The 25,451-nt window shown below is 41.2% G+C and overlaps 1 protein-coding gene and 1 non-coding gene across 14 annotated transcripts in view; one reads left to right on the top strand and one right to left on the bottom strand.

Annotated features, from left to right (window-relative positions):
- The window catches only part of LOC144506416 (dystrophin-like), a 1,861,003-nt gene that overhangs the window by 639,861 nt on the left and 1,195,691 nt on the right, over positions 1-25,451 (bottom strand). The window lies entirely within an intron of this gene.
- LOC144506718 (U2 spliceosomal RNA) lies at positions 19,209-19,400 on the top strand. Its single transcript, XR_013499954.1, has one exon. It is a non-coding gene; the product is annotated as a U2 spliceosomal RNA (small nuclear RNA).

Genomic DNA, 25,451 nt, shown 5'->3' with positions numbered 1-25,451 from the left:
GGTCACATGACCCTCCAAGAGCTTGTCCCTTAAAGGAGCATGCTATCACAAGTTTCAAGAGGTTGGATGGTCTACTCCTGCTCCCGTTTTACTTCTTCTGAAAAATATATTGTAGTTAATATCCCATGATTGAGTCTACTGTAACTAATCAATATGAAAACAAACTTCGTCATTAGGAACAATTCAGTATCATAAATTAAACAAACTGCAACTAAGTAGAAAATTCATCAAATGTTTCATCAACCAACTGAATGCTTCATAGACCCGGGAAAAGAACGAGTAAAAGTTCAGATTGAGACACAGGTCCGTCATTTGTCCTTTGTTTTGCCTGGTTACACAGGAGAGTAAGAATGAAATTGAGCAAAGCATGCCTTTATAGTTAATGGGTAAAAATCTTTAGATAGTAACCGAGTAATGGGGAATTCACTGAGCATTTCACACCATCAACACTCTAGCAAAATGGCATCTGGAAATTGGAGATAAAATGTTGCATAATTTAGTTTATCAATTTTTAAAAAAGGACTGTAAATTTATTACTGATTCCTGTGTGTGGGTGTTTACATTCAATATTTGTATTCATTCAAGGGAAAGGTATGGCGCAGCAACGGGCTGGATGATTTCATTGTATTTTAAAACAGTGATATCAAACAGAAAAAACTTCGTCATTTTACATGCACTAAAACATCACATCACCTATCGCACTGGTCTCTCAGTATTTGCTGCCGTTAATGGTGCTTCTTACCTTACGGGGTCAGATTTCATCTTTTGAGGTGGGAATGAGGGGTTGGAAATCTTCCCAATGTCATGATCCTACCTCCAGCAGAAGTTTCATCTGGGGGCAGCATGCACGGACTAGAGTTGAGCTTGCTGCTCCTCACACCAGCATGGAGGCGCAAATGGAGGTATGAGCAGAGAAAGATCAAACTCACCTGCAGAGTAATAAATTGCACACCTCTGCCACCACCTCTGTGCTGCGAAAAAAAAATCCAAGGTCTCCATTGAATGTCACCATTCGCACTGGAACTTCGAACCGAGAGCAATTATTTTCATTGCTGACTAATTGCTTAATGTCCCTGTTGGTCCACATGAAGGAATCTTCGGTGTTCCTGTGACTTCTTGCTGAGTTGCCTGAGAAAAGACAGATCTGAGGGCCTGCTGGCGCAACCTGTCTCTGCACTCCTTTGTATGGCTGCATTTTGTCATATGAACATGCAGCAGTCACAGCATAGCACATTTAGCAACCAATATGTCATAACATACCTGTTATGTTATATGGCTAAAAATGTACCTGGGTATTTTGGAGATTTTAATGTTTAGCACTACTCAGAGAATAAATAAACTAAAACAGCCCATTAGGTTACTTTTATTTTTGTTTAGTTAGGATCCATGTAAGGAAAATAAATACAGTACTTCCCATGTTTATCAATAATTTACTTAGCAAAGCAAATGCAAATGATTATGGAACGTGAACTGCAATTTGCATTAAGTACAAATCAATTTCCCATTCCCATGATATTTTACACTTATTATGTGCCAGAGACTGGTCCCACAAACAACACTGGCCACATCTCCGCATCATGTCAAGTTCCCCCATTTGCAGGCCTTCAAGGATGTTCTTAAAATTAAGCTTTTTTGGTGCAAGATCATTAATCAGCAGCTTTTAAATATAAAACACATATTTAATTTATTCAGAAACTGGCAACAATTTTAAGTTTTCTTGTTTTAAGTCATTGCACTTTGTCATGGATATAATGGGGATGGAATGCACACTTAGCATAGGGATTTCCACTTCAGCATCATTTCATGCTTTGGTCTGATATAACATCGTATGATCAGCCTCTGCTGCTCCCCAATCCTTCCACTTGCTACCTCTCCCACACGTTAGCCACCCACTGCACTTGCAGTTCCTCTGGAAGGTCGGCAGCAGGAAGGGTCAGGCAGCAGGAAGTCGAAAAAGTTAACATATTACTTTTACATTTTCAAGTTTATTTTATTTTAAAAGTAATTTCATTTATGAGTGTAGAAATATACGTCATTGGATTTTTAAAACTTTATTTTATTATGTACATGATATATAGCTGCATAAAATCAGTCAGCTGACAGCTTACTGTAATGATCTGTTACAGATTGCAGCTGCATAATAAATTGGATGGTCATGACCAGAACCCTTTATGATAGACAGGTTAAAAAATGAAAATATTTTGGCAGGGTAAGAAATCTCTGACTTTTAATGTATTATTTTGTTGATTATCAAGTGCTGATCATATTGAAGGCAGAATCAACTTAAAGCAGCTACTAAGGGAAGAGTCGAACTTTGATCAATCTAGGGTGCATCATTTTCACTGTGGGTGTGAAATAATCATAATGGCCAAAATTCTCCAACCGCCTGGAGCTGGAATTATCTGGCCCCGCTGATGTGAACGGAGATTTGGCCGTGAGCCAAATTTGCCGTTCTCACTGGTAGTGGTAGTGGGGCGCACGCAAGACCAGAGAATAATTCCTCCCAGTCAGCCATCCCAATTATATCATCAGACAGTCTTGGTTTAAGCATAAATTTAAAAAGGTACTAACTGTCTGCTTAAGATTACAAAACATTCTCAATAAATATAGCTAATTAAAAACAAAAGAAAGTTGCCTTGAAAATGCTTACATAAAAAGCATTTTACGGAATTAATTTAATTACGCTTCAGTTTCACAAATTTCCATGTAAGCTTACACTTTCCAGTCTCTGAAGCCAGCTAACAGAATATTGGGAATACATCACCAAACTCATGGCAAAAAGTTTCTGCCTATGTGTACATTGTAATCAGCTCCACAGCCCTGTTTTACACATCTCTGTACAGCAGAATAACAGCAAACCGTTAATCTATAACTCATACAAAGGAAACGATTCCAGCATTAAAACAACTCTGCCACTTTTTAGTGTACTTTTCATGTTGGCAGTAACCACCTGGGAGTAGACCAATGTTGGTCAGGGACTGAAAAGGGGCAGCTAAAGTCTGCAAACTCTACTTGAACTGCAGTAACCTGAAGCTTGAAACTGGCTTGAACTGGTTAAGCTTACTTAGTTACAAAGTAAATGTTGTAAGGCATAAACCCTTATTTAGCCAGAGGGTAATGAGGACCTTGAGCGAGGGCCAATGAGGGAAAAATACAAAATAAGCGGGGAAGTTTGAACCAACAACGAAGAGACAGCATATCTTGGAAAGAGATAAGGAACAGGATAAAGAATGGAGGTTCAGAACCAGCTGCAGCGAAACTGCGGAGACTAACCACACAGAAAAGGAAAACCCTACGTCGGAAGATGTGGAGATGGCATCCAAAAGGAAAACAGACGCTTGACCAGCATAGCTCTTTTTCTTGGGTAATATCTCTCATATTCTGTGATTACTCAGGAATTGCCATGGAAACCAATGGGGGTGTATTTTAGACTGAATAGTTTTGATACAAACTGCATGCTTATGTTCTAACCAGACCTGTGATTTATATGTATACTGCCTAACAAGATAATAAAGTGAATTACTAATAGAGACAGGACTGCCTCCTCTTCGCTTTGTACCGTTGCCGGTAATATATGGACAACATCAGAAGAGGAGTACAAGTAGACATATGTACACCGGAAGCTATCTGGGAGAACTGGTCTTGCTTCAGCAAGGATAGGCTTTGATTATTAAAATGCAAAGCAATTTGTGAAAAGCCCAACAAAAATATAACCTAATAATATTGTTGTTTTTCTGCTTAGAAAGAGCATAGCAGTCAACTTCAAGTTAATGAAACCTGATCTCTCAAAGAATAGATTATGAAAAAAGAACTCCACTTGTTTGCAGTCTTTCTGCTGTCATCTTCTCTCTACCTTCTATTTCTTCTGGATGCCTTTGTAAAACTTTCCATCTCTTACTTTGTATGAATAATTCCTACCATCTGTCTTTCTGCATATATGGCATGCACTTTCTGTGCACAATTATTTTGGATGTGCACATGATCGAAAAGAACCACAAATGACAAATGAGAACATCATGCATGTTTGTCTTTCTATAAATCTTCCTCAGTCACTCTTTCTGAACTCGGAACTTAGTCTGCCTCTTACATACCTTCTTTTTCCCTTCTGTTCTTATTTTCTTGATAGATTGTAAAATTTTGCTTGGTCTGAAAAATCCTTATGCTGGCAAGTTATATCAAGTAAACTACCGATTTAATGTAATTTCAGTGGATTGAAGCGACATTGCCAAATAAATACATGCCTATGACATGCAAATGTGGGAAAGTGCGTGGACACCAAAGGAACCAGAAATTGCACCCTTATTATCTGAGTGCAACTTGAAACTTCAATAATCCGGGATGTGCATATGATGGAAACAAACTAAATGGCAGACAAAAATATGATTCATAAACTTGATTGAATGTTAAATGCTGTTAGTGTTGTAAACACCGTTAATTTTTTTTCATTTGATCTCACTGAAATTGAAGAAAAGGTGAAACTGTGTGATTTGACAAATAAAACTCAGTTCTAACATTAAAAATAACTGAATGAATGACGTTCTCATTTGCCATTTATAGTTTTCTTCCATCATGTGCTCATCCAAAACCTTATGTTAAGTCAACACTTTAAAGCTACACAAGGACTTTATGATTACCCAAGACAGAAGTAACAATCAGGAAATTATGATATAGCACCTCCGCTTTGTCTCAATTAATGGCAAGTCATGGGCCATGAGACACTAAAAGTTGCACGACTCATCAACATTGCAGTGATGAGATTCTTTTTGAAAATTGTCCCATGCACCTGTAGTGATAAAGTGCAGAACTTTTGTACTGTCAATTAGAGGAATAAGTTAGCTCCCTTTTATCTTTACCTTTTTTCCAAAAGTAAAACACATCACAAGATTAATTGTACACTGTGGATCTCAATGCCACTGTTGGAATTTTGCCTATAATCAAATATCTTAATCACCTTGTAGGTGACAGACATTTCTCCCTGTGCTTTGCTTTCCATTCTATTCTATTCATAGTCTCATAAAAATGTAACAGGCTCAATACAAATGACAGAGAAGCTTGGGGAAAAAAAAAAACAAGCACAGTACAATAAATATTCCACTGCGGTGCTTCTTGAGCCAAACGATTAGGAACGAAAGCTCAGTAAATTAACTGCCATTTTATTTGTACAACTTTACTCAAGACAGCTTCATCTCATGCCCAAACCTAATGGTACCTTGTAATTCATTACTTGCTACATCTTTAGTAGCGCTTCCTTACAGTGGAATAGTGCTAGTTTAGTTTGACCAATTTATCATGCTGAAAGTAAGATGGTCTTCTTTGTCACTCTACATATTTCAAGGTTTCCCACTTTGTGACTGACACTGCCATGCTGGTAAATGAACAGAGTTCTTGGTGACCAGGAAATACAAATAAATTTCAACAAAAATAACATTTTATAGCCATATATTTCAAGCTTTAGCTAAACAGTATTTTGTTGTTTGAGTTTCCTTTGGAATAACACAACAGAAATATATGACTTCAAAAGCAATTATTCATGGTTTGAATGCTAATAAATTTCAAGTGTTGGCAGGTAATACAGAATGTATATAAAAACATGCACCACACAAATAAACACTTCAGGCCCAATGTTGTTTGCAGTGGTTGGGAGTGGTAACAATACAGTGCATACGATCTCGGGGAAACAGATCGATGTTCCTACACTCAGGCCTCTGATTTTAAATAATAAATCGGGGCCCTATTACATCAAATGCAATCTACATATTTAAAAAGAGTACAGTAGTGCAGTCCTGGTGTCCCACTCACCTACTCAAAAGTGAAGTTAAGATCATGACATGGCAAAGAGGCAGCGGGTTCAGACAAATTATGCAATTGCCTCATTTTAACTCCCTATCCCCTGCACCTAGTTTCTGCCAGGCAGGGGAAGCTTAAATCAGGGCCATACAATCCAGGGCAGTGAAAATGAGTTTGCTCTTCAGAAGGGCTTTCAATTATGATATGATTTTGATGGCGTTCTGGATGAAAGGACTCAAGCGATTGACCTCACGTACTTCCCATGTCAGTTTAGAGAGACAAGGAATTGTTGTCTTTCACAGAATTCTAATTGCCAGAACAGCAGAAAGTTATTGTGAGGAGAAGCAGAAGGAGAAAGAGGGAGAATGGCAAGAGAGGAGAGTGGCAGGAGTGCAGGGATTGGAAATCATGGGAACATAAGGTAAAGAGCAGAGATTAGCTTTATGTTCCCCCTGACTGCCTCATAAAGGGTGGAGTTGGGAGACTGGAGGAGCATGAAGTTGTCTGGCAATGTTCTTCGGCATTGACTTCGGGCGCAGGAGGAGACAGCTCGCCACACAGAGGTAAAATATATTTTAAACTTTTTTCATGGTGATCTCCAACAGTTCTGGTCACCTATAAAAAGGATGTGGAAGCGCTGGAAAGAGTGCAGAGGAGATTTACCAGGATGCTGCCTGGTTTGGAGGGTAGGTCTTATGAGGAAAGGTTGAGGGAGCTAGGGCTGTTCTCACTGGAGCGGCGGAAGCTGAGGGGAGACTTAATAGAGGTTTATAAAATGATGAAGGGGATAGATAGAGTGAACGTTCAAAGACTATTTCCTCGGGTGGATGAAGCTATTACAAGGGGGCATAACTATAGGGTTAATGGTGGGAGATATAGGAAGGATATCAGAGGTAGGTTCTTTACGCAGAGAGTGGTTGGGGTGTGGAATGGACTGCCTGCAGTGATAGTGGAGTCAGACACTTTAGGAACATTTAAGCGGTTATTGGATAGGCACATGGAGCACACCAGGATGATAGGAAGTGGGATAGCTTGATCTTGGTTTCAGATAAAGCTCGGCACAACATCTTGGGCCGAAGGGCCTGTTCTGTGCTGTTCTGTGCTGTACTGTACTGTTCTACCTTTGAGTGTACATTTTAGTCCACAAGCAGATTTTATCATCTTTAATGCAGCAGCTCCTGAGATGACTACCTTCAGGCAGGCCCAATTTTGGAAAGGAATCTTGTCGCATTAGGTCCCCTCGTTCCTAATGCAATATGATACTGGAATGCTATATTTCAACCTTTAAAAAGAAGGCTTTATCAAATTATTCTTCAACTCCATTCATTCATATCTTTCAGTTCTGAAACAGTGACTGTCTGCTTCACAGATGCTGTTTAACCTGGATGTGCTTTCAGGTTAAACAGCATTCTTTTCTTTCCTTCTTTATTTTACTTTTTTCCTACTGCTCTTTATAGCCGACGGTTCATAATTTGTTTTTGGTAAAAATACACAAATAATTTGATTTCTTTTCCCTTATGCAGCAAGAATGTGATGTAAGTAAATAGACAATGAAAAGCATACAGCTGCAGGATCTGCGCTATGATTTGAGCTAGAGTAATACCAGGTTTCTCAGCAACAAGTAACTGGGAAATGACCCATAAGCTCTTTATCAAATTGAAATCATTTTGAAAATAATCTTTTTAAAATTGGAAAAGCAAAGGAATGATCCTTCCCCTCAAATCTAATTCAACATCTTGGAACTCTGCTAGCACATAGTAATCCGTACATGATAGCTTAGCTCGGTTGTCTGCAATCTCACCTCCAAGGTTTACGGTTCAACCTTACTTCAGGTTCTGAACACATAATCTAAGCTGGCGTTTCAGTACAGTACTGAGGAATATTGCATTGCTGAAGGCGCACAGTGAAACATTAAATCAAGGCAAAGTATTTTACAAATTTTCAAGTTTAACGGTTTGCCTGGTGCATTCTCCAACAAAATAAAAAGTGGTATTAATCCAATTCACATAACTAATTGAAGTGCCTTAATCTCAGAGTTATTTCTGATCTGGGCAGTATATTTTTCTCTTTTGCACATGGGCTCCTTCAATCTCTCTAAATGCAGACTGACTAAACAGTGAGTGAGACAGGATTTCTTTGGCCAATAGAGGCAGGTGAGTGGGTAAATTCATGCCGTCAGCCAATTTGCTGGCACCATCCAGCCGCCGAGCCATTGTTCTGGAGACCAATTCAGAGTGGAATGGCTACCCACCTGTGAGTGGAAGGTAGCTTGTTATGATCATTTATCAGCCAATTAAGGATGTTGTCTGTGGCTGACTGCAATTTCCCAGGCCGAGGACCTCCATTCGACATCAATGTTGGGGTCTTAACCCCATATTCAAATCCGACACAAATAATTTAGTACCTTTATTTCGCAACACACAAACATGTGGTGCAAGTTACAATTCAATTAGTAAAAATGGTTCACATGTTATGATGCAAAATAATAAACATACCATACTTCTCCACATCAAAGGATCATCTTTCTTGACTTAAACAGGATGACACCAAATGGTCTATCAGCATTTCCAGCCTCAATTTCACCGAAAGCCTTTGCAGATTTTACTTTAAAAATCTAATTCTCTCCATATGCCTCTAACCTATTGTTTATGTTTCTCTGTTGACAGCCAGAATAGTATGAAAGGCTTTCCCTGGCAGGTTTCTCAATCGGTACATCAGAGAAAGGTAGTTCATTTGCCTCCTGCATTTCAAACGTCAAGTTGAGTACAGGATGGAGCCCATTAAGACATATATGGAAATTAATCACATGCAGCTGCAGATTTAAAATATTTGATACATAAAGCAATAGAGGGCTATGAGGAAATGGCACAGAAAAGGAGTTGAGGACAGCATAGTTCAGCCATGATCATATTGAATGATGGGGCAGGCTTGAAGGGCCTGGTGGCCTACTCCTGCTTCTATTTCTTGTGTACTTAAATGTAGCAAACTCGTCATTCACATATCAAAAATATGCAAAGGGTAGGATGTTAAGTGTCATTCCATTGTAGACATGTTTCTCATGGAACTCAACAAATACATTTATAAGAGCTACACCTGGACAGAATTCCATGGCAACACCATCTGTTTGGGCATACATGTTGTTGTTAAAATTGAACTCAACTGCTCAAGTTATTGAGTTCATCGGTTTGGTGAATGCTGATTCACACAAAGGTGACAGGTCTAGATTGCCACGATATAGTGCTGCAGCACAAATATTTATGGCTTCCTGAAGGGGAACTTGGGTAAATAGGCTAACAATGTCAAATGAGCACATGAACACAGCATTGCAAGTTCGGTATGGTCTTCACAAATGGAAGACTTACTCAACACTGGTTGTAACAATTTGCCCAACTATTTGATCAATTCATGTTGTGCAGAATCGGTCATACATAAGAGAGTGTAAAGGGATATCACTTTTGTGTGCCACAATGCTTTGCAGTTAACTATCAGTCACCATTAGCTGATGCATTCTCCATGGAAATGCTCTATAAATCATAGTCCACTTGCCAACCAAATCAGCACACTCAAACATTATGAATGAATTGATTTCCCTTGCATTGTGTTCTTGCAAAAGTCCTGATGAGTGCAAGACGAAAAACTCTAAAAAACCTCTTTTTACTCAATCTAAGGTGCAGCACTTTAAAAATGAACCACATATTGTGAAATATTTTGGGATATTCTGAGGATGCAATAAAGGTGCTTCATTCTTTAAGGCAGCAGAATGCAACTTACAAAAAAGTGAAAGACTGCGGGATGAACTTTTGTCCCGAGTTGGGTCTCCAACACCTGTGTCCTGAAGTAGAACCTTGTCAGAAATAGTCACTTGATAACACTTTCAAAGTGACGGCCAAATAATGGCTGGAGAACAAAGCTGCTAAAGAGAGCAGGCAGGTTCCGGGAACTGGACTCCCAAACAACATTGAGAGAACTGCAGCCTGCCAATGTACTGCACCCTCACCCCCCAAATTCTGGAGATCAGTCATGCTCCAAATGCCAAAAGCTGACTGGAAAGTTCACGTAGCCTTCTGATCATTGGCTTTAATAGGTTTTGAATTATATTACAAAGCTGCTGCCCCATCTGCCTCCTTAAAAATGCCCCAGAGACAAGAAACTGGCAGCTCACCAGCACACTAGCCCAGCCCCTTCACCTTCAAACTTGCCTCTGACAGGCTTCCAAAGTGTAGCCCTCTAGGTGGGAATTGATAACCATCCACTTTTCATGCCCAATTTCCCACTGTTTATCTACTTCATTTGTATTTGAGGAGACTTTCCAATTCAAGAAACTCAAGATATTGAAATAGATTAACATTCAATACCGAGGCTACAGTTCTAAAATTGGAAGTGAAATGAACATTTCAAATAAAAAAATACACTATGGAAACCAAGTTCAATAAAAGGGCCATTTTCTTTGAATTATTTAGGATTCATCAATCAGCTCATCAAATCTACTGTCTGATTTGTGTCTCAGCCATGTACCTCCCTGTAAGTTGGGCAGTTATCACCTGCACATTCCAGACCAGTACAATATGTTGTTGAATAATAACAATAGAAACTGTTGGAAAAACTCAGGTGAGGTAGCATCTGTGGAGAAAAAAAATGAGTAAATGTTTCAGGGTTGGTGCCTGTTCATCAAATGGTTCTGATGACTTGTTGAGTAATTTCCAGCTTTTGCTCTTTTCATTTCAGATTTCCAGTATCCACCGTATTTTGCTTTTGTATAATACTCTGTTTATTGCTGAACCTGGTTGTATTTTTGGGTTTAACCAATTTGCAAGCTGTGTATGAGCATCAAGTATGATGAATGCCTCCTATTCAGCGTTTTGCCTAAGTGTGGAAGATGACATGCCTTTTGCCAATTCATCTATATCCAGCAACTGCATAATACACATTTCTGCCTTCCCAACCCACAAGGCAAGAGATTTGGTGCACATGAGTCAGGAATGTCAATAACTCAATACATGGCTCTGTTTTAATTGCTTAAACACAGTAAGAAGTCTCACAATACCAGGTTAAAGTCCAACAGGTTTATTTGGTAGCTACCAAATAAACCTGTTGGACTTTAACCTGGTGTTGTGAGACTTCTTACTGTGTTTACCCCAGTCCAATGCCGGCACGGTAACACAGTGGTTAGCACTGCTGCTTCACAGCTCCAGGGTCCCGGGTTCGATTCCCGGCTCGGGTCACTGTCTGTGTGGAGTTTGCACATTCTCCTCGTGTCTGCGTGGGTTTCCTCCGGGTGCTCCGGTTTCCTCCCACAGTCCAAAGATGTGCGGGTTAGGTTGATTGGCCATGCTAAATTGCCCCTTAGTGTCCTGGGATGCGTAGGTTAGAGGGATTAGCGGGTAAAATATGTAGGGGTAGGGCCTGGGTGGTATTGTGGTCGGTGCAGACTCGATGGGCCGAATGGCCTCCTTCTGCACTGTAGGGTTTCTATGATTCTATGATGATCTCCACATCTTAATTGCTTAAAGAGAGCACATCAAAGTGAGAAAGACAAGAACTGGAAAAGGTCTTGCCAAGCTGCATTTGTTCCACTTTTGAGCAGCAAGTCCTCAAAATACAAGGAGATACGATTCAAAAAGAACTAGGAGATGGGAATGTAGAGGATACTTGACCACAACTCAAGACTGGAAGCATGCTTTCACTCCTTTCGTATCCATCCGATGTCATGCACTCGCCAACACCAGGACTGCAGTTGAAAGCTATATGCCACAATATTGTATTGTGGGCATGTTGGAAACATTTTTCTTCCATCTGCTTCATTTGGTGTGGTATTGTTCAAGATTTTCACAGTGCATTAAAGTTTATTTATTTATTAATCACAAATAAGGCTTACATTAACACTGTAATGAAGTTACTGTGAAATTCCCCTAGTCCCCACACTCCGGCGCTTGTTCCGGTCAATGCACCTAAACAGCACGTCTGTGGGAGGAAACCGGAGCACCTGGAGGAAACCCACGCAGAAACGGGGAGAATGGGCAAACTCCACACAGACAGTGACCCAAGCCGGGAATTGAACCCAGGTCGCTGGCGCTATAAAGCAGCAGTGCTAACCACTGTGCCACCGTGCCTGTGTCAACAGCGCACATACAACTATTGTAGGAGACTTAAATTGTAGGAAATTTGAGAGTAAATTAGGAAAAACACAAACCTGATATTTGGATGCCAGCTTTGAAAAAAAAGGATGCTTTCTGGGAAAGAGAGAGTTATAAATGAGCACACCTTTTATCTTATGGCAGCCACTAAAGATTCAATAATCCACATGTGATGTACTGATACATGGGGTAGAAATTCCGCAGTCCATACATGACAACTTCAGGGATATTTGCAATATAGCCCTCTTGCCGGTGACTACAATATACTTGCTCTTGCAAATGATGCTTAATAAATCTGTAGATGTGGGCTACAGTATTTTATTGAAATTTTGCTGACGATAATGAAAAGTTCAGCAGCCTGATAACCACAAGTGGTGTTGTACTTGGCCTGCAGTTTGGTTGCAGGTCGTGCTGAAGCATATGGCACAACATAGGCATCACATCATTGTTGAGTCTCAATCTTTACATGTTTTGCTGCACCTATCAACCTAAATAATTATGCTGTAACTGACAGACGTAGTTGGCAGGATATTGGCAAAAATGTGCCCTCGTCCTATGAATACCTTGTTTCCCGGTCAACCATGCATTCTTTTTCCTCCACTTCTTCCAAGGGGCACACTTTTATAATGCCTTACATTACTATGCTAGCTGATTGTTTCCTTTGCTGCTGTGCTGCAGATCATGAGCAATGATACCGTTTTTCAGGTTCTAGCTGACCTTTACAGACACAGCAGTTTCTGGCATACAGAGTACTGTGGGCAGCATCTGCATTAATCATTTCTATTTTGAAATAGCAACTATTAATTGCCATAATTATCCTCTCCAGTGACTATAAAGCTAGGGATCATAGATATGTGTAACTGATAACGAAGAGCAAGGTGAAGAATAGTTGAGGCATAGGCAGGTAACCAAGGACTGAATACATGACGTCCTGATACATGGAGTTGGACCGTTCACTCGTTCTGCCCTTTTCTTTAAAATCTGGGGACAGGAGCAATCTGCCTTTTTCCAAATGCTCTGAACATTTGTCCTCAAATGACCATCACACAAAGCTCACCTTCTCTTCTGGTTCACCCCCTACTAATCAACACACATCCACAACCTGGGCCACCTCACTTTACAGAATTGAAGGATACAGGTTGCAGACGACATTTATAATTTTAAAATAGAGAACAATGCAAGCTCATGTTACTCATAATGGCTCGTGTGGCTAAAACTGACCTATGGCTCCATCTGAAGAAGTTAGGCAGAGACAAAAAAAATATTTCACCAGATGTCTCGGAGCACCACAACTGGTCAGTGAAAAAACTGTTGTTCAAAAGCAGACAACTGTGAGCCTCCTATCTGTGGGATCAGAGTGAGTGAGGGGAGTTGAATGACCTGAAGTAGTCATAGGGAAATCAGAGCATATGATAATGCTGAAAAAAAGTATAGAATATAACTCCTTAATTTTCAGTTATGTACATCTCTACATGTTTTGATGGTGTAGTAAACACTAGAAATGGCCGAATTGAACTTGGGAAAGGCTATTGAGACTTTTGATAATCAGCAATACTGAGACTGATTAATGAAACAATGGCTAGAGAACAACTATAGTTAGTTTGTTTCTTTATGCTTTCTTGGAATGTAGATATCACTGGCGAGTCCAAAATCTATTGTCGATCCCTAATTGCCCTTGAACTGAATAACTTCCTGGGCCATTTCAGAGAATAGTTAAGAGTCAAATACATTGCTGTTTAATGTATAGAGTGGGAGAGCAATCTTTCCAATTTCACATTTCTATTTTAGGACTTTGCATAATATGCAGCCCACACCGGCCCTCCAAACCCCATGCCACCACGCCTCATACTGACAGTATATATATATGTATATATAAAAGGACATAGTATTTTCCTTGTATCAAAAGTAAAGTTACTTTATGCAACATTATTTACTCAACATATGATCAGTATTTCTTCTATATCTGATTGAAGTATTTATTTTTAAAATTGATCTCCTTATGCATTAATCTAGATAGTCCCTAGGTAATCATCCTGGTTGTTCTCTTCTGCACATTTGCTAGAACCTAATATCAGTCAACATTTGTAGAAACCAAAACAGGTTATGTACCCAACTTGGACATTTTAAAGCTTTGCTTAAACAAGAAAGGAAGAACTTGCATATCTTTAATGTCCTCAGCTTGTTCCAAAGCAACTCACAATCAAATAATTAATTCTGAAATATAGTTACAATTATTGTGTAGCCTAACATAGCAGCCACTTTGCTACAAACAACAATGAGGTGTGGCTAATGATCTTGACTAGTGAATGAATGGTGGGCAGAACAATGGGCAACCTACAGTACGTTAAACAAAGGACAGGCCTTTGTTTAACGTACCTCCAACAATGCTTCATTCCTTCAGAACTGCATGTGAGTTTTAGGCTAGATTATGTACTTAAATCCTGCTGGAGGGTTTTCAGTGCACAAACTTCTGATTCAGGCAGTGTTGCCACAGAGTCAAGTTGAAGTTTGTGCAGCCCAAGTATAGTGATCTCTGCTTTATATTTTATAGCTTTAGAATTAAAACCCAAAATCTTATTCGCTTTGCATGACAAACAACATGGTTTTGATAGCTTTACTTGAAAACTTAGCGATTAACTAATTATCAAGCTCCCTTTTCATAAATGATACAATAGTTTTTATACACATTGTTCATCATCTTCGCTTTATGAATGAATTGATTAATGCCCTCATGCAGAAAATTGAGATAGGAAAAGTTAGGGGTGTTTCTCCTGGAGAAAAGAAGGTTGAGAGGAGATTTGGTAGAGGCATTCAAAATCATCAGGGTTCTGGACAGAATAGATAGGGAGAAATTGTTTCCACTTGTGAAAGGTTCGAGAACAAGAGGGCACAGATTTAAATTAATAAAAGAAGCAATAATGTATGAGGAGAAACTTTTTGATGCAGGAAGAGGTTAGGGTTTGGAATGCAACGCCTAAATGTGTGGTGGAGGCAATTTCAATTGAAACAATCAAAAGGGAACTAGGCTCTTATTTGAAAAGGAAACGTATGCAGGGTATGCAGGGTTACCGGGAGAAAGCCGGCGGGGGGGGGGGGGGGGGGGGCGGGGGGGGGGGGGGGGGGTGGTGGAATGGTACTAGGTGGTTTGCTCATTCAGAGAGCTGGTGCAGACATAATGGGCCAAATAGCCTCCTTCTGTGTCATAGAAATTCTTTGATTCTAACAAATAAAGAAAATAATGGAACAGCAAAGTCACAAAATGGACTCTGTGGAACTCCACCTATGACCATGTCTCACTCCCATTCAAGACAATGTTCTGCTGATGGGATTTTAACCAATTACTCCTGTGAAATATTTGTCGTTATCCCATTTGATCTAATATTACTTAATAAAGTTGAAATCAGGACCAAAAAAAAGTTTCAAGAAACAAGTTAAAAAATGTGGGTGTTATATATTTGGCTGGTCATTTAACGTCCTTTCGTCAAGGGGAAGGCAAGAACAAAATCAAAGAGATTAAGAGAACTAATTTTTTTAAGAATTGAATTTTAAAACTAAGGGCCAAATTATATCCGAGCATACCTTGAGGGATTTTATTCCTTCTTTGAGACAAAATGAATAATGCTTTGGTCAAACTTGATAAATTCAACTTTTTTTTGTGTTTTCACGATGATGAACAGGACAAATGTCCAGTATCAGAATTGGGGAATGTAATAAGTTTGAATTTATGCTGACAGTGGGCATAAGAAGTCTCAAGTTAATTATTATACGGGTCAGGTAAAACACTTTTTATCACTTCCACAATGAGCGAAGAAAAAAGAATCAAAATGACACTTCAAATTAATTCAAATTCAACACTTAGCATAGGTTTAATGGACAAAAATAACTCGCGCGATGAGGTAAAATAAGATTGAGTGAGTCAGACAAACATCAATTATCCCCTACTAATGCTACCAAAGGTGACCACTCTGCTGCTGACACCTTTCAAGTTCTGACTGAGCTAGCCAAAGGTGTAAGTCAGTCAAGCAATGCCTGAAGTAATTTCTTGAATAACTATATTTGTACCTGGGATATTCCCACAGCAACAAATGAGAGCAAAATATCCCTTGCCAGTACGAACTTCCCAAGGTCTTGGGAAGTCATTGAACCTACCTATATATTTGGACATCGAACGAGAATCAGAGCATCCATGTTATAAGGAAATATTCTGCAAAAAAAAGTATTAGCTGAAGCTACAATTACCATTGTACGGTAGCACAGTGGTTAGCACTGCTGCTTCACAGCTCCAAGGTCCCGGGTTCGATTCCCGGCTCGGGTCACTGTCTGTGTGGAGTTTGCACATTCTCCTCGTGTCTGCGTGGGTTTCCTCCGGGTGCTCCGGTTTCCTCCCACAGTCCAAAGATGTGCGGGTTAGGTTGATTGGCCAGGTTAAAAAAATTGCCCCTTAGAGTCCTGGGATGCGTAGGTTAGAGGGATTAGTGGGTAAAATATGTGGGGGTAGGGCCTGGGTGGGATTGTGGTCGGTGCAGACTCGATGGGCCGAATGGCCTCCTTCTGCACTGTAGGGTTTCTATAATTTCTAATTTCTATAATTCTATAATTGACGTGCATATCAACTATCTTGTCTGTGCTTGTGGTTCATTGCTCCTTGCCAATTACAGGCAAGGCAGCAGATTTATGCGAAGACTGTAGGTAAGGTGCTGGCTAAAACATTAACCCGTAGGTATAATTCTTTATGTTCTCTCTTTGTATTCTTTCAATGCAAGTCTTTCTTTTTGAGATAATGAAAGACAATGTTTCAAAGCCATGGCACAGCTCCTCAGCACCAAATTATGCACAAGGAGTAGATGGGATTTACACCAGCGTGAAATAGTAATTGAATATACATTGGAGCTTTTAATGATGACATTTAGAATTGTACTTCATCTGGGCAAGAATTCAACAACATAAGCAGTTTCTGCAAGAGCCTGAAAATGTTACTAACTGTTTCATTTTACACAACCCAGCAGTACTTCAGGATATTAGTGACAATATGTTGGTGAACAACAATAGCACTATTCTTTCTTGTCTTGAATCGGATGGGTCAGCAACATGTTATTTTAGATTTCTGGCCTGACCAGCCGAAGAACTACTTTTTATCTATTCCCAAAGTACCACATCTGAGATCCAGATCGTCTCCTGAGAAGAATTAAACCTCTTTTCTACACCACATGATGCCACATAAAAATGAATTATTGCACAAACTAACATGTTGACTACAGCACTTTATTTCAATTTTCACTGACTTTTCCTTCAAATACATTTCATTCGAAAGATGCACTAACTCGTTTCTTCCTTCCTTGAATAGGACTTAATGTGTTAGGCAGCTTCTCAATTTTACACAGATTTCAGCCATGTGGTGCATCATCAAACAGGAGACACATCAAGGGCCCGATTCTCTCATCCCGATGCGCACATTTTTTGGCACGTCAGATTGGGAGATGTGCATGTCAGCCATTTCTCAGGATTCACACATGCATTCCCGACGCATGCGTGTCTCCCACAGCTGGAGAGCAGGCGCAGTCAAGACCATGTGCTGGAAACCAGCAAGAAGGTAAGTGATTTAAATCTATTTTTAATCTATTTTAAATGTCATTATCGGGCCTGGGACTGAATTCTCCGAGCCTGATAGCATCTTCCACCCCACCAGGAGTATTTCACTCCGGCAGGGTTTAGAGTAGCTCCCTACATTTGGGGAACTAGCAGGAGACCCCGCTGGAGTGAAGGGGGGGCAATCAGGGCCCCCCAGGCATCGGGTGATTGGGGGGGGTGGTGCCTCTGGGCAAAGTGTCCAACAGAATTCCCACTCACCTGAAGAAGGGGCTTAAGGCTCCAAAGACTTGTGGCTTTTGCTAACAAATAAACCTGTTGGACTTTAACCTGGTGTTGTTAAACTTCTTACTGTGTTTACCCCAGTCCAACGCCGGCATCTCCACATCAAAGTGTCCATGCCCAGGGGACATCTTGATATTGTTCACTAAGCATCGGGTGGTGCCAAGGGGGCAGGGCCTAATGTGGGCGGGGCCTAGGGGTGATCGGTGGGGGGGGTCCCACTGCCACTCTGCAGATAAAATCAGTCGGGGCTGGAGGGAGGCTAGCAATCGGGACGGGCTGCAGGGATGTGGTCTGCCGGAGGGGTCTACCTCCGGGGGATGGGGGGGGGCTGGAGATTGGTCATGGAGGGTGTATAGGGGCAATAGTGCGAGGGTCCCGGGCTGGCCAGCGATTGAGCTGGCCAGCAAACTGCAGTCTGACAGTTCGTGGCCACTCTGCATGTGCAGAGTTCTGGAACTGTCAGACTCTGGCGTGAATAGGCCCCGCCCCCTAAGCTTTTAATGATATTCACAATTGTGACCTCTGCAGTGCACAGTGTGGGAGATTTAAGTCTGAACTCCCGCTGAAAAAAACAATCGTGAATTACACCAGTTCTCCTGCCAATTCAGCACTTAGAATTTTTTTGGGAGAATCGTGCCCCAAATCTCTCACAATGGAGTGAGATGCTCCAAAATGTGGTTTTGTGTTCTGTTGAATCGCTGCTACCTTCAATAAATCAGGTATTGACTAATTTAAAGCATGTAAATTTTGTGTTTAATTTATCGCTTCTCGGCCTTTTGGTGAAGATCAAGTGTAGTATGGATCAGATGCTGCACTTGGTTGAGGTCATTAGGTTACATTGAAGCTTCATATTCATATGAAGCAATTTTTAAAAGCGGCATCTCGGCCTTTTGGCTAAGATGCAAATGAGATCAAGCCTTGGAGGAGGAAGTCCTGCCCCTCCTCCAATCAGCTTGGCTCATGTAGATCAGGCCCAGGACAGGGTAAATAGTCGCTTGCCCTGTCTTGTCAGCTTGGATTGGAAATGTCTCAACATGTTGAGACTCTGAATTGGACTTGATTTGATTGAATTGGAAAAGTATATTAAAAAATTAATTAAAATTTTTTTTATCGCTTCTCGATATAAGTGATGCTGCACTTGGTCGTGGCCATTGGGTTGCATTTAAGCTTCATTTTCATATGAAGCAATTTTTAAAAGCGGCATCTCGGTCTTTTGGCTGGGATGCAAATGAGATCAAGCCTTGGAGGCGGAGACGTCTGCCTACTCCAATCAGCTTGGCTCATGTAGATCAGGCCCAAGACAGGGTAAAGGGTCGCTCGCCCTGTCTTGTCAGCTTGGATCGGAAATGTCTCAACTTGTTGAGACTCTGAATTGGACTTGATTTGATTGAATTGGAAAAGTATTTTTAAAAATTTATCGCTTCTCGGCCTTTTGGCTAAGATCAAGTGTAGTATAGACAGGCTGCACTTGGTTGAGGTCATTGGGTTACATTTAAGCTTCATTTGAGGCAATTTTTAAAAGCGGGATCTTGGCCTTTTGGCTAAGATGCAAATAAGATCAAACCTTGGAGGAGGAGAGTCTGCACCTACTCCAATCAGCTTGGCTCATGTAGATCAGGCCCAAGACAGGTGTGGAGGCCTTGTCTTGTCAGCTTGGATTGGAAATGTCTCAACTTGTTGAGACTTTGAATTGGACTTGATTTGATTGAATTGGAAAAGTATTTTTAAAAATTTGATGAAATAACTGATTTCCAAAATGCAGTTTTCCCACTGTCAACCAGATTCTTGAATGAAAACCACCAGAACTCAGAAAACTGAAGGCAATTCACACACAAGACATGGGCTTTGCAACGTATCATCAGGTTAACACGTGATAAACTGGCTCAAGACACACATCAACATACTTATATTGCGATAGAAAACAGAAAAATTACACAAGCACACCGCTGTACTAAGTTTCAACAACAGTTCCCACCCACATTTGCTCTCGTCCTGTTGTCGAAGGTCTTCCTCTAACCTCAGGGGCCACTTAATGTCATTCCACTCACTATAAAAATGCACAACCTGATGAATGTCACTTTGTGATGCGACAACCTGCTCTCTGGGCGGAATTTTCCATTCTGGAAACCAAGTCCGGTGGCGAGGGGAAAAGTCGGTGTCATTCCTGATGGACGGTGGGTGGATGAACTACTCTTTTGCTTTTCAGCTCATTAGTTTTGCATTAACGAGAAATTCACCAAATCGAATAGAGGGCAGACTGGAAGTCACCCACCCCACCATTACTTAATGGGATCAAATGTCCTGCTGCCATATTTAAATGGCAGCCAAACACTCGAGCCAGGAGATCTGCACTATCTCCCAGAACCCCTGCAACCACAGCTCATATTGGAGAAACACATGGATATCCCAAGACTTCGAAAGAAACCGACTTTTGCTCATCTCTAGATAAAGGCACCGCCGGTGATATGCCCATGGTCGGGCCAATACACAACCTTGCAGTGGTCCATGTTTGCCAGCCTCTTGACCTAATAGAGGCCCAGCCGCTCAGGCCCTTGCTCACGTGCCCTTAGCTAACTGGCAATGTACCCTCCTTGTCCACTGGATGAGAACCATTACTAAAGCAGGGCTGCCTGCAGCATCGAGGCCTCGCTGGGTGTGAATGGATGGCACTGATACATTAAATCTTTTACCAGTTTCCCTCCAGCTCTAAGTCAGCAGGAAATGCTAAGCTCTTCACCTGGCCTCTTGTCTAGACATGGCATCCCCATCCTTTTTAAGACAAATGGCATTTTGGAGGATCAGAGATGGGTCTTCCTCCCATTCAAATGTGAATGCATATGAAGACATTGCTCTTTGACCAGGGTGATGAAGTCATGTGGCAAGAAGCCTCTCGCAGACACTTTTCCATTTGTCTCCATAACCCCAAAATTTTGGAGAGAGACTATTGCCTTGGCAGCATGGAAAGGCTAATGGATCCCACCATCAACACCACCAACCTCACCCTCAAAGCCACTACCCACCCCAACTTCCCTGGACACTTTCCCCAACCCCTCCTCTGACATCCCCCACGTTCCAGGGACACTCTTGCCACCCATCTCCCATCAGTCTGTTTCCCCTGTTTAGCCTTCACTTGACCCTTCCAGCCCACCTCCATGCATCAACTCCCGCACCCCCAGCTTTTGCCTGTCTCCCTTGTCCAGTCTTGGTGCAGCATTTGCTAACGGCACTGAAGTGAAGTTACGCGAGGCCCCCAAAAGGGGAATGCAACATCTATGGACCTCAAAGTTGTGGAAGAGGTGAAGTTCACCAGGTGCATACCTCTTATATACAGTCATGAAACTGTGCATTCCAAAACTTTGCTGGCAGGCAACTTAATTTGGAAGGCAAACTTAGTTCCGGTGAGGTGGCCATTTAATCATCATTTATGAGATGCTAATGCATGCAAAAGGCCTTCCCAACTTTGTTCGTTGGGAAGCTTAACTGACCGAGAAGCTCACTCACCTTGAAAATTGGAAGAACAAAATTACCACTGTTTATCCCACTGTTGGAAAACAAATCCTTTTGCCTCCTGCCAAATTAAGTGCCACTGCCAACCATGATTCCTGCTGCTGGTGTGAGCAAAAAATTTCTCCTTCTGTCTTCAGGATCAGTTCTTCAAGGGACTTATGCAGTGTCCAATCATGAACACAGCAGGCCATTGCACAAATAATATTTTACCACCAGGATGTCAGAGCATTCTTGAAACACAAACATGGCAGAAGCAGTAAAGTTTGTGCATCAATAGATAACTTTAATTCTTCAATCTCTATAAAATAAATCCAAAAATCCAAGTATAAGATATGCCGTTACCTGCCATTTACTAGCCATTTCAACGTACTTGTTTGCCAAGGGCTTCCATGTCCTAACTCTAACTTTCAGCTGTATGAATGGAATATTAGAGAAGTAATGGTCTAAAAAAATTCAACCCATGCATCCAGCACTGCCATTTTATTGAGAAAACTCTGGCTCTTATGTGTACAGTCAATAAAGCAAATCAGTCACAGTCACATACTAAACGTTTATCTTTATTCAAAACTCTTGGCAAGAAAAACAGTTGAAAAAGGCAAATGTTGTACTTAGTTGAGCCCACACTCAGTAGTGCGGGTTTTACGGCCTCACTCATCCTGAAACCGTAAAGTCCTGCCCGAGATCAACGGACCTTTTCATGATCCGCCCCTCGCCCACTCCGATTCCCGTGACGGGCGGGATGTTAAAATCATGGCCATAGCCTCAGAATAATACAATGGCCAAGATTTTGCTGTAATACCAACAGCAAGGCTATTGGCACTAACCTTTTTTACAGGGCAAATCTAAGACCAACAGGTGCATTTAAATGTTATATTCCAGAACTTGCTGTCAGAGATACTCTGTTCCTCCATAGAATGCAATAATGTGCTCCTTGCTGATAGACTTGGCACTGCAATCATTGTAATGCATAAACTTATGGCCCTGACATATTGAATTTCCCCGTAGAATGACTGGGAAAATTAGGGCTAGTGCATTCAGAAGTTATTTTAAAAATGTATTAAGTGACGATTTAAGATTCACAACCTCTCTAGATATGAACATTTAATTTTATAAGTGTGGAACCTCATTCCCTCAGAGAAAATGCTGCAAATATTTCAAAAATAAAATCATTTCACTATTTTCTGTTTTTCTCTTAATCGCTAATCCTTAATTCAATTTGTATGTCCCAATATTAAAATTATAAGGAAATAACAAAATAAATATAACTTGCCCTTGTCCTTTTACAAGGTATAGGTCATGGTTTGGAAGGGGCCCTGAAGAAGTCACACAGAATTGTTTCTCTCTCCATGGATGCTGTGAGACCTGCTGTGTTTTTCCAGCATTTTCTGTTTTTATTTCAGATTTCCACATTCTGCAATATTTTGCTTTTACTAAAATTAACTTCTATTTCTTTTTTTTTACTTCTTAGTTTACAGTCTGCATATCTCAATAGGAATACTTCACTCTGATTGGTTAAAAAGTCCCACACCATTGCTTGTGCTGTGCACAGAAGGCACAGCTGGGCAGCGCGATAGCACAGTGGTTAGCACTGTTGCCCTACAGCACCCAGGGGCTTGGGTTCAATTCCATGTCTGGGGTGATTCTCTGTATGGAGTTTACGCGTTCTCCCCATGTCTGTGCATGGGTTTCCTCTAGGTGCTCCGGTTTCCTCCCACAGTCTAAAGGTGTGCAGGTCAGGTCGATTGGCCATGATCAATTGCCCCTTGATGTCCAAAGATGTGTAGGTTAGGTGGATTTGCCATGGTAAATGTGCAGGGTTACAGGGATAGGGCAGAGGGGAGGGCCTGGGTGGGATGCTCTTTCAGAGAGTCGGTGCAGACTCGATGAGCCAAATGGCCTCCTTCTGCACTGTAGGGATTCTATGGTTCTAGTTTGCAGAAATCTCTCCATTCAAGCCTGCAACAAGTCTCCGGGCCACTGTAAACAAGCCGAAGAGTGGAAGCTGCTCCTCGATCATTGGAAGCAAATCTAGGCCTTTGTGCTTTGAATCTGGAACATTTCTCCTTCATCAGAAAATAGTGTACTTTTGATTTACCATGTTCAACATATAGGAAAAAGTTAAATACTACCAGTAAAATCAACTCTGCATTTATATGCTGCCTTCTTCTGTAATCAATATCTTTCTTTGCAAATTCGATCAGACATTCGGGAATAAATTACTGGACCAAGTTCCATGTCCATGGATTAGATCTTGGTTAAGACTCGGGCAGAAATTGTGAAAGACCAACCAACAAGTAGTCCCATTTGGAAAAGAAAGCTGGGCCAATGACGATGCTCAAAAGAACCAGGAAGATCTTGCTGGCCGATGGCCTGAGTAACAAATTGAATTGTTTCCTGCGAAAATAAACACACCACTCACAGGTAGCTTTGCATGCACTATGGGAATGCTGACCCTCCAGAAGTTAGATGCAAGAATGTTTTCAACTGTTTTGATGGCCTGTTGATTCTCAATGGAAGAGCATTCTATATGGGCTATTGCAAGAAGCAAGACACTTTACAGCATATCATGTTATAAAATGAAGTCAGGTAGCTCCCCAGTAACACATCATTATTGTTTGACTGTATCTGAATGTCTTCAACAGAAAAATGCAATTGTGAAGTCACCAATATAGGTGAGTGCAAGACCATTATCTCACATGAACATTTTTACCAGAGTTTAACAAACCACTTATGATGAGGTCCCCTGGTTCACGATGTTTTCTGAAGTAGTGCCTTAAATGCCAAAGTATTTTGTTTTATTTTTTTCACATGATGTGTGTATTGCTGGCTAAGTCAGCATTTTTTGCCCATCTCTAATTGCCCTTGAGAAGGTAGTGATGAACTGCCTTCTTGAAGCATTGCAATCTATATGGTATAGATCAACCACAGTGCTGTCAGGAAGTGAGTTCTAGGATTTTGACTCAGCAATAACGTAGGAACGACGATATAGTTCCAAATCAGGATGGTGTGTAGGTTGGAAGGAAACTTGCAAGTGGTGGTGTTCTCATGCATCTGCTGCCCTTGTCCTTTCTGGTGGTAGAGGTCACAGTTTGGAAGGTGCTGATGAAGGAGCCTTGGTGGAGTTTCAGCAGTGCATCTTGTAGATGGTATACACTGCTGTCACTGTATGCCAATGGTGGAGGGAGTGAATATTTAAGGTGGTGGATGGGATGTCAATCAAGTCGGCTGTTTTGTTCCGATGGTATTGAACTTCTTGAGGTACTTGCCATAGAATTCTCAGCCTCTGAACTTCTCTTGTAGCCTTAGTATTTATATAGCTGATCCGGTTCAGTTTCTGGTCAATGGTAACCCCTAGGATGTCGTCAAAGGGAGAAGTCAAGGGGAGATTCTCTCTTGTTGAAGGTGGTCATTACCTGCCACGTGTGCAGCATAGATGTTACTTGCCACTTAACCTCCCAAGCTTGAATGGTTTTGCACTCTTGCTGTATATGTATATGGACAGGAATTGTTCTGAGTATGAGGAGTCCTGAATGGTATTAAACATTGTGCAATCATCAGCATTTATCCCCACTTCTGACCTTATAATGGAGATGAGGTCATTGATGATGAAGCTAAAGGTAGTTGTGTCCAGAACCCCATCCAAAGGAACTTCTGCAGTAATATACTGGGACTGAGATGATAGACCTCCAACAAGCACAACCCTCTTCATGACAGGTATGATTTCAGCCATAGAAGAGATTCCCTGATTCCAATTGACTCCAGTTTTGCTAGTTTCCTTGATGCCACATTCAGTCAAATACTGCCTTGATGTCAGGGGCAATCACTCTAATCTCTCCTCACGAGTTCAGATTTTTTAGCCATGTCTGGACCAAGGTTGTAATGAGGTCAGGAGCTGAGTGGCCCTGGCAGATCCCAAATGGATGGTCAATGAGCAGATTATTGCTGCACATCTCCTTCTGATTGTCCATTTTCAGATATCCAAGAGCTGCTAACTGGCTACAGCAGCCTCGTGCTAAAAAGTGAGAATTGGTGCTGACTGCTGAGAAGGAGGCAGCATCACTTGATCTGACACGCACACCCAACAGATCAAATACTGACACTGTACAGACCTTACAAGGTTACAAAGAGTCAGAATCTGCACTTGGTAAGTCA

The sequence above is a fragment of the Mustelus asterias genome, chromosome 17 (genome assembly GCF_964213995.1).
Source record: "Mustelus asterias chromosome 17, sMusAst1.hap1.1, whole genome shotgun sequence".
In the NCBI taxonomy this organism is placed as follows: domain Eukaryota; kingdom Metazoa; phylum Chordata; class Chondrichthyes; order Carcharhiniformes; family Triakidae; genus Mustelus; species Mustelus asterias.
This window is presented reverse-complemented; position numbering and strand designations above follow the sequence as displayed.